This window comes from Silene latifolia, unplaced genomic scaffold (assembly GCF_048544455.1).
Source record: "Silene latifolia isolate original U9 population unplaced genomic scaffold, ASM4854445v1 scaffold_20.1, whole genome shotgun sequence".
Classification (NCBI taxonomy): Eukaryota; Viridiplantae; Streptophyta; class Magnoliopsida; order Caryophyllales; family Caryophyllaceae; genus Silene; species Silene latifolia.
Window position 1 is genome coordinate 4,149,128 of NW_027413163.1, and position 16,121 is coordinate 4,165,248.

Sequence of the window (16,121 nt, forward strand, 5' to 3'; positions counted from 1 at the left end):
TAAAACTAAATCTTAATATATCTGTATGTGGAGAGATTTCATAGTATATTTTAAACAAGATATACATAAATCTTTCTTCAAAAGATATAGAAGTCTAGATTTAATCCTAACAAAGATTCCATATAATAAACCAAGATATTATAGTTTTGAGATAACCATAACGAGATAGAAAGAGTATTAGAAAATAATTAAAATTTGAACTTACTGCGGGTCCTGAGGATACAGTCTCCTCAACTGAGGATACCGTTTCCTGAAGATAAAGCAGAGTTCTTCAGAACTTGAGGTAACCGTTCCCTCGACTGAGGACACCGTTCCCTCAAGGTCAGTTTTACTTTGTGCATAGTTCTAAGATACTCTTTTACACGATATGTTCTTAACCTATTTCTAGGACTTCATGACGATCTCATAGATGTTACATTCTTACGTTGGCATCTTCATAATACGCTTCTCTTGAATCAAGCTTTAGTACCTAAATAATAAACACTACAAAATATACCAAGCTCATAAAAGCATAAAATAAAATAGCTTAGAAATAAGACGTTAATTTGACATGCTTCCAAACCCATCAAGACCTAGTGTAATACTATGGTTTACGAGTCTTTGGGTACTCTATCTAGTGGGGCTTACTCTGTCGAGTAAGTAGTTTTTGACGCAAAATAGTAGACTGCCTGTAGGGTACTTGATCGAGTAAGTTGGGTACTCGATCGAGTAAGGGGCACTCGATCGAGTAAGTGCCTTACTCGATCGAGTAAGTGAGTTTACGGGCTGAGTTTTGACGGGTTTTGTTAATGATGCGAGATTAATATATATTGATGACCGTCACTTTTCTTAATCTTTTTAACTTTCTAAAAACGTAATTGAGAAGTAGAGGAGTTATGTAAGTTGCTTTTGTCGCATCATTAGCAAATCCCCAAGGCTACGTTCGTCGGATCATCTTATTTATTATATCGTCGCGATCGTCGTGTCGAGGGTAAGTTCCTTGTACTATTTATGTTGGGTTTCGTTGAGTTTCTTTAAAACCCTAATTAGGTGATTTTGGGGGTTTTGGGTGATTAGTATGTATGTGGTGGTAATTGTATGATTGTATGTTTGATAGGAAGTAATTTCAGTAAAGGACGATGTTGATTAGCTGATTGTGACGATCTTGGTGATTGCTTTCCAGGTAGGGTTTCCCTACTCAGTATTAATTACATGATGTGATTGGTGGTTTCATTGTGATTGTTGTTAAAGTATATTGTTGGTGGTTGTGACGGTTGTTGTTTATTATCGTTGATTGTTGTTGTTGTTGTATCTGTCTGTGATCTTCGGGGTGCGTCCCTGGCTGAGTGGAGTCACTTGCGGAATTGGCTTCACGCCCTTGATTCGCCTACTGTGGAACCCGCCACAGAAGGGATGTGCACATTAATGAACATGGGTTTACCGCTCGATGGAGATGAGCGGGGCTTAGGTGGGAACGGCTGCGGTCCCCCACTAGCGGCGAGGAGTACCTGTTGCGATGGGTACTGATACGTGCATATTCTATACACTTTATTTGCAGTTTTGGCAAGTATTTCTATGCGTATTTGTTAGCTTAAAGCTATTATTTCTCCCGAAACGGTTTACTTTGGAATTTCTATGATTTATTGTAGGAATGAGTGGAAGTGAGCTAAATCAAGCTTAAATCGTCCTCCGGAAGAAACTTTATGGAAACTTGGAAGACGGGGGTTCTGACTTGTTCACCTCGGGATGCGTGCATAGAGTGAAGAGGCTGATTTGAAGAGAAAAGGATGTTACTGCACAGCGTCGTTGGTCGATCGACCAACATCTCCAGTCGATCGACCGTTCCACTTGGTCAATCGACCAGGTCGCGAACCTGTGATTTATTTTACGCGTTAGACTTTTGAAAGCCCACTTGTAATTAACTTTTGGGGAGAACGTTTATCAGTTGTACGCAGCAATAATTTAGGTTATGCTTTTCATTATTCAACAACTGAAGTTTTTAGATCTAGTTTCGGGAACAAGAAAGTGTAGACTACGGATTTCAATTCAATTGCTTTGTTCATCAATTATTTAGTAAGCTTAATTCAATTTCCTTCTTTTCTTATTCTTTGTCAATTTAATTCTTGTTGTTACCAATTTATTTTCAAGTAATTCAGTTTTAATCTTCTATTTAATTTTGAATTCAATCATCTCAATTTCATTCTATGTCTTTAATTTGCAACTGTTATAATTTTAATCATGCATAGCTAATTATCTTGATTGGGAACTAGGTGAGCCATGGCATAAATTAGGGTCGATTTTATTAGTATGATTTCTTCCGTTTTGGTCTTATTTCCTTTTGATAAACCCGTCTTGCTAGATTGAAAGATTAGTAGGTTAGGTTTTCATTAGTTTTGGAATTTCCTTTGAGCGAAAGCTTTGAGAAATTCTAGGGAATTAGAAGACCGTAAGGTTAATTTTGAGCATTGATCGAAAGGCTTGCTCATATTTCCTGAGACCGTATTACAGGACCTCTTCTATCTTTTTGACCTGACCTTAGCCATGGTGAACCGAAGTTCCTGATCTCCTTTTTATCTTATTTGAGCAATTTCTTATTTTGCCAATTAGTCTTTAGAATCAAACAAATTCAAAACCCCCATTTAATTGTTACTTCAGTAGATTAAAAATAGCAAATAGAATTGATCATGTCTCTCTGTGGTTCGACCCTTACTATCACTAGCTATAGTTTTAGTTCGGATTTATAAATTTAATTTTGATACAAAACGACGGTATGAAATTTTGGCGCCGTTGTCGGGGAGACGGTATAATTCTGTTTGCTTTATTTTTAGTTTATTTCTCTTGTCTCAAGGAACTTTGGTTCCTTGAGGCCGTTGCTTACTCTTGCTTCTATTTTTGCTTTTGCACAGTTAGAAGACAGATTTTTGAGAGGAAGGCTTGAGTACTCTCCGTTTCGCGATCATGACTACAATATATGATAATCTTCAGCCACAAGTGCAGCATGTTCCAAAGGGATACGAATTACCCACCCCCACTCATGGTCATTTCGAATTCCGTTCCTCCTATATCGATTTAGTGGAGCGAAATCGGTTTCATTGGTCACGGACGAGGATCCTTTGAAGCATATGGAAATTTTCACGGACTCTGCATTTTCCATACCTGCTGCGGCTGGGGTGACCCAAGATGAAGTAAAGGGGATGATGTTCTTATACTCCTTGAAGGATTCTGCGCAAGATTGGTACCGCTACCTTGATAGGGTAGCAGCTGGAGTCACAGATTGGACATCTCTAGCATTAGCTTTCTACAAAAAATACTTCCCACTCGCAAAGACTGATGCCTTGAGAAGCAAAATTATAAATTTCCAGCAAGGATCTGATGAGGAATTTTGTGAAGCATGGGGACGTTTCAAGAGTTTGGTTCGGTCTGTCCCTCACCACGGTTTCCAGCAGTGGTACCTTTGCAACTTATTCTACAATTCTTTATATGATGACTACAAGGTTATCCTGGATGCAGCTGCGAATGGTAGGTTCCAAAATAATACTGGTCAGAATAAAGGTTGGAACACTATTGAGGAGATAATGGCAGTCCATTAAGCTGAGTTTGGGAGTTCGCGTGGAAACTCGCGAAAGCAAAGTGATGAAATGAATGTCGTTGCGACACTCATAGCTTCTATCACAGCCCGGCTTGAAAAGCTCGAGACTTCTAAGGTTTCCGAGAGAGAAATTGAAATTCATGTTCATAACTCAGATGAGACCGCGGAATTGAGAGAAATAGTCCGAGCTCTTTTGGTTCAAGTCACGAAAATAGAAGAAGATCGGATTGAATCTGCAAAGAATTTTGTGAAGCAGTTAGAGAATTTAGCGGCTAACCAAGTCGCCAATTCTTCAAGCAAATGTGAGGGGCCAATTGAAACCATTAATGCCATTAATCTCCGAAGTGGCCTTTCTTATGATGGTCCCGATAAGCCAAGAGAAGACTCGGGAAATGATGAAAAGACAAATTTAATTTTAAAGTGCGAGAACGAGCTTTTTCCCAAGATACCAATGATCGATCGACCAACAACAGCAGTCGATCGACCGGAATCTCTGATGAAAAAGTTTCTGACCAGAAACTAATTGAACCCAGCGCATGTGGTTGATCGACTAAGCCCAATGGTCGATCGACTGAAGTTCCTGACGAAGGAGTTTCTGACCAGAAACTGTTCAAACCCAGTGTAATTGGTCGATCGACCGAGCCCAATGGTCGATCGAATGGGTCTCCAGCGCAGAACGCAAATCCGTCAATTAATTTGCATGATTCTATACTTATTGATGATTTGACGGAGGTTTTAAATTTACGGAAGCCGAAGGTTGCTGATCCTACGGCCAGTGTTGCAGTCCCGTATCCGGAGCGTTTAAAGAATACTAAGCTGGAGCGCATGTTTGGCAAGTTTTTGGAGATGGTCAAGAATCTTGAGGTAACCATTCCTTTCACTGATCTAATTACCCAGGTACCCTCTTACGCTAAATTTATGAAAGACATTTTGAATCGTAAGAGAAATTTTAATGATGATGGTACTGTTGCTTTTGTGGATGAATGTAATGCTCTTTCGCAAATTAACATACCACCTAAATTAAAGGACCCGGGTAGCTTTTCAATTCCCTGCACTATAGGTAACCACGAAATTGGAAAGGCCCTTTGTGATTTAGGGGCCAGTGTCAGTGTCATGCCATATTCTGTTTGTGAAAACCTAAATATTGGTAGACTTAAGGTGACCGATATTACCCTTCAGATGGCAAATAGATCGACTCAGAGACCTTTAGGAGTCTTAGAGGATGTACCTGTTCGAGTGGGTAAGTTTTTTATTCCCGTCAATTTTGTTGTTTTGGACATTGCAGAGGACAGTCAGATACCTATCATTCTAGGTAGACCATTTTTACATACAGCAAGGGCTGTAATAGATGTCAAACGCGAAATCATAACCTTAGAGGTAGGGGATGACACCATTGAGTTCAGTCTTGCTCGTAAGGCGACTGAACCTGCTGATGATGATACGTGTTATTCCATTGATATTGTTGACATGGTTGTTAATTGTAGTTGGAGGGAATCCTTAGCCATCCCTTAGCTGATCTAACCCGTTTAGATGAGTGTGCAGATAATACAGCGGTGAATGCTGAGGAGCTAGATGTTTTGGTAGCCTCAATGGAAATCTACGAGCTCACAGAGGAAGAAGATGAGTTGCTCATAAGCCTGGCAAACGAAAATTTGGTAAACACTTGCTATACCATTGAAGCTGATTCTGCCTATGCTGTAGAGGTAAAGGTGGCAGAGCGTAAGCCACTTCCTCCTAATCTTAAGTATGTTTTTCTAGATGATACGGAGCAGTACCCAGCTATTGTTAGTGTTAAGCTTAATGATGACCAGCTTTCTGCTTTGATGTGTGTGCTTAAGAAAAACAGGAAGGCTTTAGGTTACTCTTTGGATGATATTAAGGGCATCAGCCCTGATATTTGTATGCACAAGATAGAGTTGGAGGAAGGCCACAAGCCTTACAGACAGGGTCAACGCAAGTTGAACCCGAAGATGCAGGAAGTCGTTATGGTCGAGGTGATGAAACTACTCGATGCAGGTATTATTTATACAGTTGGCAACTCCAAGTGGGTTAGCCCAGTTCAAGTAGTTCCGAAGAAAGGAGGGACTACCGTGGTTAAAAATGAAAAAAATGAATTAATACCAACGCGAGTTGTGACAGGGTGGCGGATGTGCATTGCTTATAGACAGTTGAATGCCGCCACCAAGAAAGACCACTTCTGTAACACCCCCATACTCCAAGTGCCTTACCAGGACCACTCAGGTATAAGGATGCCACCATCTCGGTTACCCGAGGCATGATATTCATAAGACAATAACGAAACAACTTTAAAAGTAAATAGTTTAGGTGATTACATGATCAAAACCAAAACCGATAAACTGGAATTACAAGTTCTCAAAACTAGCTACTATCAAAATACTATAAAGCGTCAGACACAGCGGAAGACTTCTAAACTGCAACGTGGTGACTCATCCCAGCTATCCCATACGCATCGTCTCATACCTGCTCAATAACTGCTCACCACCCCCGAATGGATCACCACAGTTTTTAAAACATTTAAACGGGGTCAGTACTAATCACACAATTCATATAATCCAACAGTAAGATAAACAGACAGCTTAACTGTCACACACACACACACAGCCAACCAATTCCGATCATCTCCATCATCGACGTCCCTTGGACCAGCCACGCCGATGGGGGACCGCAGCCGTACCCACCAAATCCCCGCTCCACATAGTGAGCGATAACCCCGTCCATTAATGTGCACATCCCTTCGTAGCGGGTTCCCATGAAGGCGAAACTAGGGCGTGAAGCCACTCCCGCAAGTGACCTCACTCAGCCGAGGCCCCGCCTCGCGAACCATAGACAACGATCACAATCACAATCACATTCACAATATCAACAACCGTCTGAATCTATCAACAGTGTACAATCACAATCACAGCCGTCACAATACAATTACTATATCAAACAATCAATCTCAACACATTAACAATCATCCCATTATGGGACTAATACTGAGTAGGAAATCCTACCTGGAAAGCAACACAATCATCAGACGATCTAGCAGCTGTCTCAAAACCTCTCCTTTACAAATCCTTCTCCTATCACATAATCACATAATCACAATCTAACCTTAACAAATCATAAAAACCCCCAATCCCAAAATTAGGGTTTAACCAAAACGGAGGAAAAACAATAAAAAGGGTACATGGATCTTACCCTTGACGCAAGGAACTCAACGGTATAATCCATGCCAAGAACTGACCTTCCAAACTCCGGGGATTGCTAATTATGCGATTAGAATGAAGAACTTGCTTGCTTTCTCTCTTAAACAATGATTTAGGTTTGCAAAAGTGTTTTAAAACAATGTCGACGAAACTTATATACCTAATCCGCATAATTAACAAAACCCGAGAAAACTCCCCGTAAAACTGGCTACTCGATCGAGTACCCAAGGCTACTCGATCGAGTACCCCCCCTACTCGATCGAGTACCCTGACTACTCGATCGAGTACCCAACAGTCGAAACTTTTCTAAAACGCAACTTACCCTTACTCGACAGAGTAAGGCCTACTCGATAGAGTACCCCAAGACTTATAAATACGGAGTATTACAGTCTTCCCTCCTTAAAAGGAACTTCGTCCCCGAAGTTCAACCCATACCCTAAAAACAAACATACTAACTCGATCAAGACACAACAGCGTGACTAAGAACTCAAAACGAAACTCCAACCCAAACATGAACTCGTAACACCAACTCCACTAACTATTCCTACCTCCACAACATGGCTCACTATATCGTATCTACCACATATATATCTCTCACGACACCAACTCCATACATAATCAACTACCATCCTCTAATGCTGCTAGCTCCATAATATCATCAACTATCAAATCCAATACCAAGACACTCATAGACATCAAACGGAATGTTACATTCTACCACCCTTAAAAGGAACTTCGTCCTCGAAGTTTACTCAGACTCATAACATCATCCTCCAACTGCCAACACTATATAAAATATTCTCACACTCCGAAGCATCACACTACTACAAGCACGGCCATGGCCTTTTTAACAACATCAACCACAAAACAAATCCCTCCTTTACGCTATGCTAACACTCTAGTTCCAATTATTTTACAACATGCACAACCATGAAACTCATTTTTATCGCATCCTACTCCTCTTAAGACAAATGTTACGTCCTCGTAACTCACTAATACTAAATCCTTAGTTAAATCATCTCATCATCCTCATCACCACCACATGTCAAAGACAACCACTTATAATCTAAACACTCGCCATGCATATATCCAAGGCTCTCTTACTTAAACATTCCTCATACCTCAACTCATTCGGCACACCACCTAACCTATACCATAAAACACGTAGCAAAAACACCATACTAACTCTGCATTATTACTGCAAAACAACATACCTCTCTATGTAAAGCACCATCCCCATACTAACTCACGATCCACACTCGTTACGTATACTCACACTAGATCCTCAAGTTCTTTCCTTCATTACCGCAAAACTCATACATAACTTAATATGACACTAATTCCTCCAACACCCTACACTCACTGTCTCAACAAAGGATTATAAACCACCTGCATCTTTCAGGTCATTACCACATATGCTTTACGAATCACTTGCCATTACTATGTCCACTAAAGCCTTATCTAGAACAAGATCAAAAGTCGTAACAACTAACTCCCGACAACTGTGTCCCATCAACAGAACATTTCTATACCATGACAACAACGAAAACATATACAACTCTCTTTATATTAAACTCTACCCTCCTTCTCAAACTGAAACTTGTAAGAAACATCCGCAAACAAAACAACAGTCTATCTGTCCAAACTGAAACTCATAGGCAACAACAACAAACAAAACAACAATTTATGTATAACTGGTATATACTTTCGAAACTCGAATCATAATCATCCTGCCTACTCCACCACAACAGGTGACGGCATCACAATACCGCCACCAACAGCCACACCGCAGTGCGAAAATACCCGCATCACAACACCAAATATCGTGCCCGGATCACCACCTGAGGCACCACAACCACATCGATAGTCATCACAACTGCATACAATTCCCATAAATACTGACTCAGAATAACTTCTCAAACAAGAAAAACTTACTCAAATCCACTTTACTCAATCACAACGCAACATATTATATGAATAAATGGATAAGCACCTCATGAGCATCATCTCTACCATTTCACGGAATACACATGTGTTATTAATACACACAAAATTATAACTAGCCATGTCAAATTAATCAAATTATTACCTTTTTGGATATCATTCAATTAGTATACCGTACCCAACATAAATTACAAAACAATCATATAACAACTTTATAATTATCACACCATACCACTTCTTGTGAGGTCAGAACCTCACACAAACATTTATATACATCTTAGACCCATAATCACATCCAACTAGTCAATCCTGATCACGTAAGTTACCACTCAACAAAGGTTACCTGTCACCCGAGCTTAACTCGCATGCCCCTTATCACACTCTTCCATTTGCATACCCAGCACCTTCTGCTATGCATAACCATACAGCTAACACTCATTATGAGAAACCGCCTCCCAAGACTATGTCTTATACTTCCTCACAACCATACTTATCAATCTGGTCTCTGTAAAATCAACCTCTTTAGAATTGTTACCTTTCTAATATACCATCACCCTTAACCACTAGTCACAAACCATAACACTACCACTGTCCGGACATCAAACCTCTTACACTCATCTCTAAATATCACGATTTCTTTCCTATCTATGGTTAAGATCCCAAATACGAACATCAAACCATCAACAAAATTACTTCAACATTCTCCCCAATACTATTCTTAACTGTATCATCATCTAAATCTCCACCAAAATAGCATATCATGCAGATATTCTACCAACTTCTTACTTTCCTGAATTCCTCAAAACTCAAGACTAATCATGTTGCCCCGAAACTCCTCTATAACCATTAACTAACATTCTCATGATTGATAGCACACATCTCGACGACTCCTTACCTCTATATCACATAACTCCGGTCACATTTTCCTAGTTTTACTCCCCTCATTCTTTCCTTGTACACTCGACAAAATCAATTAACCATTCAACTCCTTATCACTTCTACCTAACTCTTTAGTGTTCCGGTTACTTCCTCACTGCTCCAAAACTCACATCTCATTATTTCATATCGATATCATCTCACTATTTCTTACCATAAATATTCTCTTATAATGCCATCAATCACCATTGCCACTAATCCATTCATAGAATCAACGTTTAATGTTCAAACAATTGCATCTCCCTTTTTACATCTCTAGAAATCAGAATTCATTTAATACCGTTAATTACCCAAGGAAATCACACAGTAGTTTCATCTTTTAATAAACCAAACCTCCCAAACTCACTCACTGTCTACAGATAACATATATCCATAACCCACACGACTCCTAACGATTTCCTCCATAATTCTTTACACATCTCAAGCTGTCACTATCCACATCCTTACTTTCAATCTTTTTATTCTCACGTTCATTATACTCACATCATCCCTTGCCCATATTCACTTACTTTTACATTACTCAACACACAATCATATAACTCATCCCGTCTCGCAAAACGTGCGCCATGCCTCAATAAACTATACCAATCTTCCTTTCCTTTTTCCACCATCTTTCATAATCACATATAACCCATGTCCTCCCCACCGAACTCATATTCATCATAAGTGCCACTCTTTACATCATAATATTGGGTAACTTACGCTTCAGGACCAACACATACGTAAAACAATGCATAAAGAAGTAATACAACACCTTTGGATTAAACATAATATGCAACGAATGTCAAAAGATGAACATATGACCCGAAACACGCATATGACCTGCACAGACCCCACTCGATCGAGTACCAGAACCTACTCGATCGAGTTGAGGCTACTCGATCGAGTTCCCAACATGCTCGATCGAGTGCCCCGACTCCAGAACCCAAACAGACCTTCTGATTTCTGACATACTCGACCGAGTAGCCAGGCTACTCGATCGAGTGACCCCATACTCGATCGAGTGCCCGAGGTACTCGATCGAGTGCCCAAAACACGATTCTGGTCAAAATAACGACAAATACCCACTCGATCGAATCAAACCCACTCGATCGAGTCATGCAGACTCGTGAATACTACCCGCATGTTATCTCACATACCCCAACGTACTATGCATTCATTATTATTTCAACATTATGATTACAACTACGCATTCAAATCTGCGCGACTCCTCATACCATCAACAAAATAATCTACTTCGTGTTATCAAGTGCCACGTTATAAACAACCATCATGCTTTTCATCCAATTCGTTATACAAAACACATATCGTTGAACCTCTATTCTTCATGTTACTACTTACCAAAAGCCCAAACATTACCATCTATCATGCTCATATAACATTCAACTTTCAATCATGTATTACCCGCATGTTTTAAATTTTCATAACTTTTCATAACACAAACCACACCCATACCCTACAAATCCTATTTCCATGTTGCTAATACAACAACATTACAAATCCACTTCATCACATAAACATGTTCTCCACACGAATTTCATATTCTCATGCAATTCCTTACCTCATCTTTTCAAACCAAATCATAGATCACATTCATACCCGTATTCATACAATTTATTCATCCAATCATATGCACGCAATCATATGCATATATACAATAGTAACTAGTAGTAATTCCCATCACAATTCATGTTATCATAAAAATTACCTTCATCTTTTCCACCACACATCCATTCAACTATATAACACTCATCCATCCAACACACGCAATAGAACATTAGTAAACACATAGCGATCCCGACTCATATCCCATGGTGACCGGTTCAAAATTGTAGGGCGAGTTCGCGACTTTAGGACGTCTCCCAAGCCTTTGCATTAGCTCCTACAACTTTTACCCCGGGTTCATTTTAATTGACTCCCTATATTCATTAGATTTATTGGTTACAGGTTTCAGGATCGTCGCTCTGATACCATTTGTAACACCCCCATACTCCAAGTGCCTTACCAGGACCACTCAGGTATAAGGATGCCACCATCTCGGTTACCCGAGGCATGATATTCATAAGACAATAACGAAACAACTTTAAAAGTAAATAGTTTAGGTGATTACATGATCAAAACAAAAACCGATAAACTGGAATTACAAGTTCTCAAAACTAGCTACTATCAAAATACTATAAAGCGTCAGACACAGCGGAAGACTTCTAAACTGCAACGTGGTGACTCATCCCAGCTATCCCATACGCATCGTCTCATACCTGCTCAATAACTGCTCACCACCCCCGAATGGATCACCACAGTTTTTAAAACATTTAAACGGGGTCAGTACTAATCACACAATTCATATAATCCAACAGTAAGATAAACAGACAGCTTAACTGTCACACACACACACACAGCCAACCAATTCCGATCATCTCCATCACTGACTGTCCACTGGACCAGCCCTGCCAGTGGGGGACCGCAGCCGTACCCACCAAATCCCCGCTCCACATAGTGAGCGATAACCCTGTCCATTAATGTGCACATCCCTTCTGTGGCGGGTTCCACAGAAGGCGAAACTAGGGCGTGAAGCCACTCCCGCAAGTGACCTCACTCAGCCGAGGCCCCGCCTCGCGAACCATAGACAACGATCACAATCACAATCACATTCACAATATCAACAACCGTCTGAATCTATCAACAGTGTACAATCACAATCACAGCCGTCACAATACAATTACTATATCAAACAATCAATCTCAACACATCAACAATCATCCCATTATGGGACTAATACTGAGTAGGAAATCCTACCTGGAAAGCAACACAATCATCAGACGATCTAGCAGCTGTCTCAAAACCTCTCCTTTACAAATCCTTCTCCTATCACATAATCACATAATCACAATCTAACCTTAACAAATCATAAAAACCCCCAATCCCAAAATTAGGGTTTAACCAAAACGGAGGAAAAACAATAAAAAAGGTACATGGATCTTACCCTTGACGCAAGGAACTCAACGGTATAATCCATGCCAAGAACTGACCTTCCAAACTCCGGGGATTGCTAATTATGCGATTAGAATGAAGAACTTGCTTGCTTTCTCTCTTAAACAATGATTTAGGTTTGCAAAAGTGTTTTAAAACAATGTCGACGAAACTTATATACCTAATCCGCATAATTAACAAAACCCGAGAAAACTCCCCGTAAAACTGGCTACTCGATCGAGTACCCAAGGCTACTCGATCGAGTACCCCCCCTACTCGATCGAGTACCCCAGCTACTCGATCGAGTACCCAACAGGTCAGAAACTTTTCTAAAACGCAACTTACCCTTACTCGACAGAGTAAGGCCTACTCGATAGAGTACCCCAAGACTTATAAATACGGAGTATTACAACTTCCCCCTCCCTTTTGTTGACCAAATGACTGAAAGACTTGCTTCTAACAAATTTTTCTGTTTTCTAGACGGATATTCAGGGTTCTTTCAGATCCCTATTCATCCGAATGATCAGAGTAAGACCACTTTTACCTGTCCACAGGGTGTTTTTGCATACCGTAGAATGCCTTTCGGATTGTGTAACGCCCTAGCTACCTTTCAGAGGTGCATGATGGGGATTTTTTCTGATTATATAGAGAACATTATGGAGGTATTTATGGATGATTTCTCAGTTTATGGTAATGATTTTGATCGTTGTTTAGCTAATCTTGATAAAGTCATGCAGCATTGTATTGATGTTAATCTTGTTTTAAACTGGGAAAAATGTCAGTTCATGGTCAATGAAGGAGTTGTGTTAGGGCATCTGATTTCTGATAAGGGTATACATGTTGATAAGGCAAAAGTGTAGGTGATTGAGCAATTGCCTCCTCCCGTAATGTTAAAGGAGTGAGGAGTTTCCTTGGTCACGCTGGTTTTTATCGGCGTTTCATTAAAGATTTTTCAAAAATTGCTAAACCACTTACACAATTGCTCCTTAAGGATGCTGTCTTTGAGTTTCTTGATGAGTGGCTTTTAGCTTTTAACAGTTAAAGGAGGCTCTAGTTTCTGCGCCAATCATTGGCGCTTTGATTGGGACCTCCCATTCGAGATTATGTGTGATGCCAGCGATTATGCGATTGGTGCAGTTTTGGGACAGCGGAAAAATAAAGTTTTGAATGCCATATATTATGCGAGCCGAACTCTGGATGAGGCTCAAGTCAATTATTACACCACTGAGAAGGAGTTTCTAGCTGTAGTTTTTGCCTTAGATAAATTTCGGTCTTATTTGTTAGGTTCTAAGGTTGTTGTTTATACTTGACCATGCAAAGATCGAAGACTCTCTTTCTTAAGAAGGATGCGGCCGAGGCTTTTGAGGTGGATACTCCTTTTGCAGGAGTTTGATTTGGAGATCAAAAACAAGAAAGGTGCAGAGAATGTGGTGGCTGACCATTTATCTCGTCTGCGGTGTGAGAAAGGGAGGATTCGTTACCCATTAATGATTCTTTTCCGATGAGAGTCGTTAGCTATTACTAATTCGGGGTCTTATCCACCTCCGTGGTTTCTTGATTACGCTAATTTTCTTTGTGACGGGTAAGATACCACCCGAGCTTTCATGGCGTGAGAATAAGCGGTTCGCTTATGATGCTAGACAATACTTTTGGGATGATCCTTATGTTTTCAAGGAATGCGCAGACGGTCTTATCCGGAGATGTGTGCCTCAATGGGAGGTGAAGGATATCCTAGAAGCTTGCCACTCTTCTGCTTATGGTGGTCACCATGGTCCGTCCTGGACTGTGGCTAAGGTACTCCAATCTGGTTTCTATTGGCCAACTTTGCATGCAGATAGTCGCAATTATGTTGCTGAGTGCGATGCTTGTCAAAGATCGGGGAATATTTCAAAGAGACATGAGATGCCACAGGTAGGCATTCTAGAGGTTGAGATTGATGTCCGGGGCATTGATTATCAAGGACCTTTTCCGAGCAGTCAAAGTAATAATTATATCCTCGTGGCTGTAGATTATGTGTCCAATGGGTAGAAGTTATCGCTACTCCCCATTGCGATGCAAAAGCCGCGATTAAGCTATTTAAAAAGATTATTTTCCCTCGTTTTGGTGTCCCTAGGGTTGTCATTAGCGATGGTGGAATGCAGTTTAAAGAGAAACAACTTAGTGCTTTATTGACTAAATTCGGTGTCCAACATCGTAGAGGTTTGGGGTATCATCCCCAAACCAGTGGTCAGGTTGAGATTTCTAATCGAGAATTGAAAGAAGTTTTAGCTAAAGTTGTTTCTAAATCACGGAAAGATTGGAGTCTTAAGTTAGATGATGTCTTATGGGCTTATAGGACCGCGTTTAAAACACCGATTGGGATGTCACCATTCCGATTGATTTATGGTAAGACATGTCATTTACCTGTTGAGTTGGAGCGTAAGTCTTGGTGGGCTATATGTGATTTGAATTTGGATCCTAACCTCTCTCGTGAGAAACGTATGACACAGCTAAATGAGCTGGAGGAATTTAGGCTGCTGGCCTATGATAATGCTAGGATCTATAAAGAGAAAACGAAGCGCTGGTACGACAAGAGAATTATTAAGCGCGAGTTCCATATTGGCGATAAGGTACTTCTTTTTAACGCTCGTATCCATTTATTTCCTGGTAAGCTGAAATCCAGGTGGACTGGCCCTTATACGGTCACAGCAGTTATAAAATTCGGATCAGTTGAATTGGAGACCTCATCTGGAGACCGATTCAAAGTGAACGGTCAATACGTGAAACACTATCACGGTGTGATTTAATTTGTTGGGCAGGTCGGTGAAATCTTGTACTTTGACCCAATTTTAGAAGCTGCAAATTGAGGTAAGAAGGTCGTGCGGGACCTCTTAAACCAGCGCTAACCGGGAGCCAACCCGGCTTGTAATTTTTTGTAATTAGGAACTTTATAGTTTTATTTCATTTAATTTGCATTAGGAGCTTTAGTTATTTCATTTTAATTAGCAATAACTTTTATAAATAGACGTGCGCCTTTGAGAATTTTTGCAGGTGATTATTTTATGCAAAGTGCGTAGGGTGATTTACTGAATGTTTATGAGAGAAAGACGGGAAATTGAAGTGGAAAAATAAATTTTTGACGTAAATGAGTTTAATTGCCAGCACATGCAGTCGATCGACCATGTGCATCAGTCGATCGACTGAAGAGGAATGGTCAGAAGCTGTTAAATGGGAAGACTGGTCGATCGACCACCGCGCGAAACCAGAATGCAAGTTAATAGGGGAGTTCTATTTCTTACTTCATTCATTCTTTCATTCTCATCTAATCAAAAAAATAGAAAACCCCTTGTTCTTCCCCTTTTTTCGCGATTTTCCCTACTAATCTACCCCTTTTACTTCGATTTTTCCTGCTCAAATTCCCGATTTCTCATCAAAGTTATGTCTCTAATCCTATTTCCGTCCTTTAAATTCGATTCTCGCTGAATTTATGCCCAAATTTCGAGCAATGTCAC

The 16,121-nt window shown here is 40.2% G+C and overlaps 1 non-coding gene across 1 annotated transcript; it reads right to left on the minus strand.

Annotated features, from left to right (window-relative positions):
• Positions 1-3,309: 3,309 nt before the first annotated feature.
• Positions 3,310-3,418, minus strand: LOC141638566 (small nucleolar RNA R71). The gene has a single exon (XR_012542114.1). It is a non-coding gene; the product is annotated as a small nucleolar RNA R71 (small nucleolar RNA).
• Between the last annotated feature and the right edge of the window lie 12,703 nt (positions 3,419-16,121).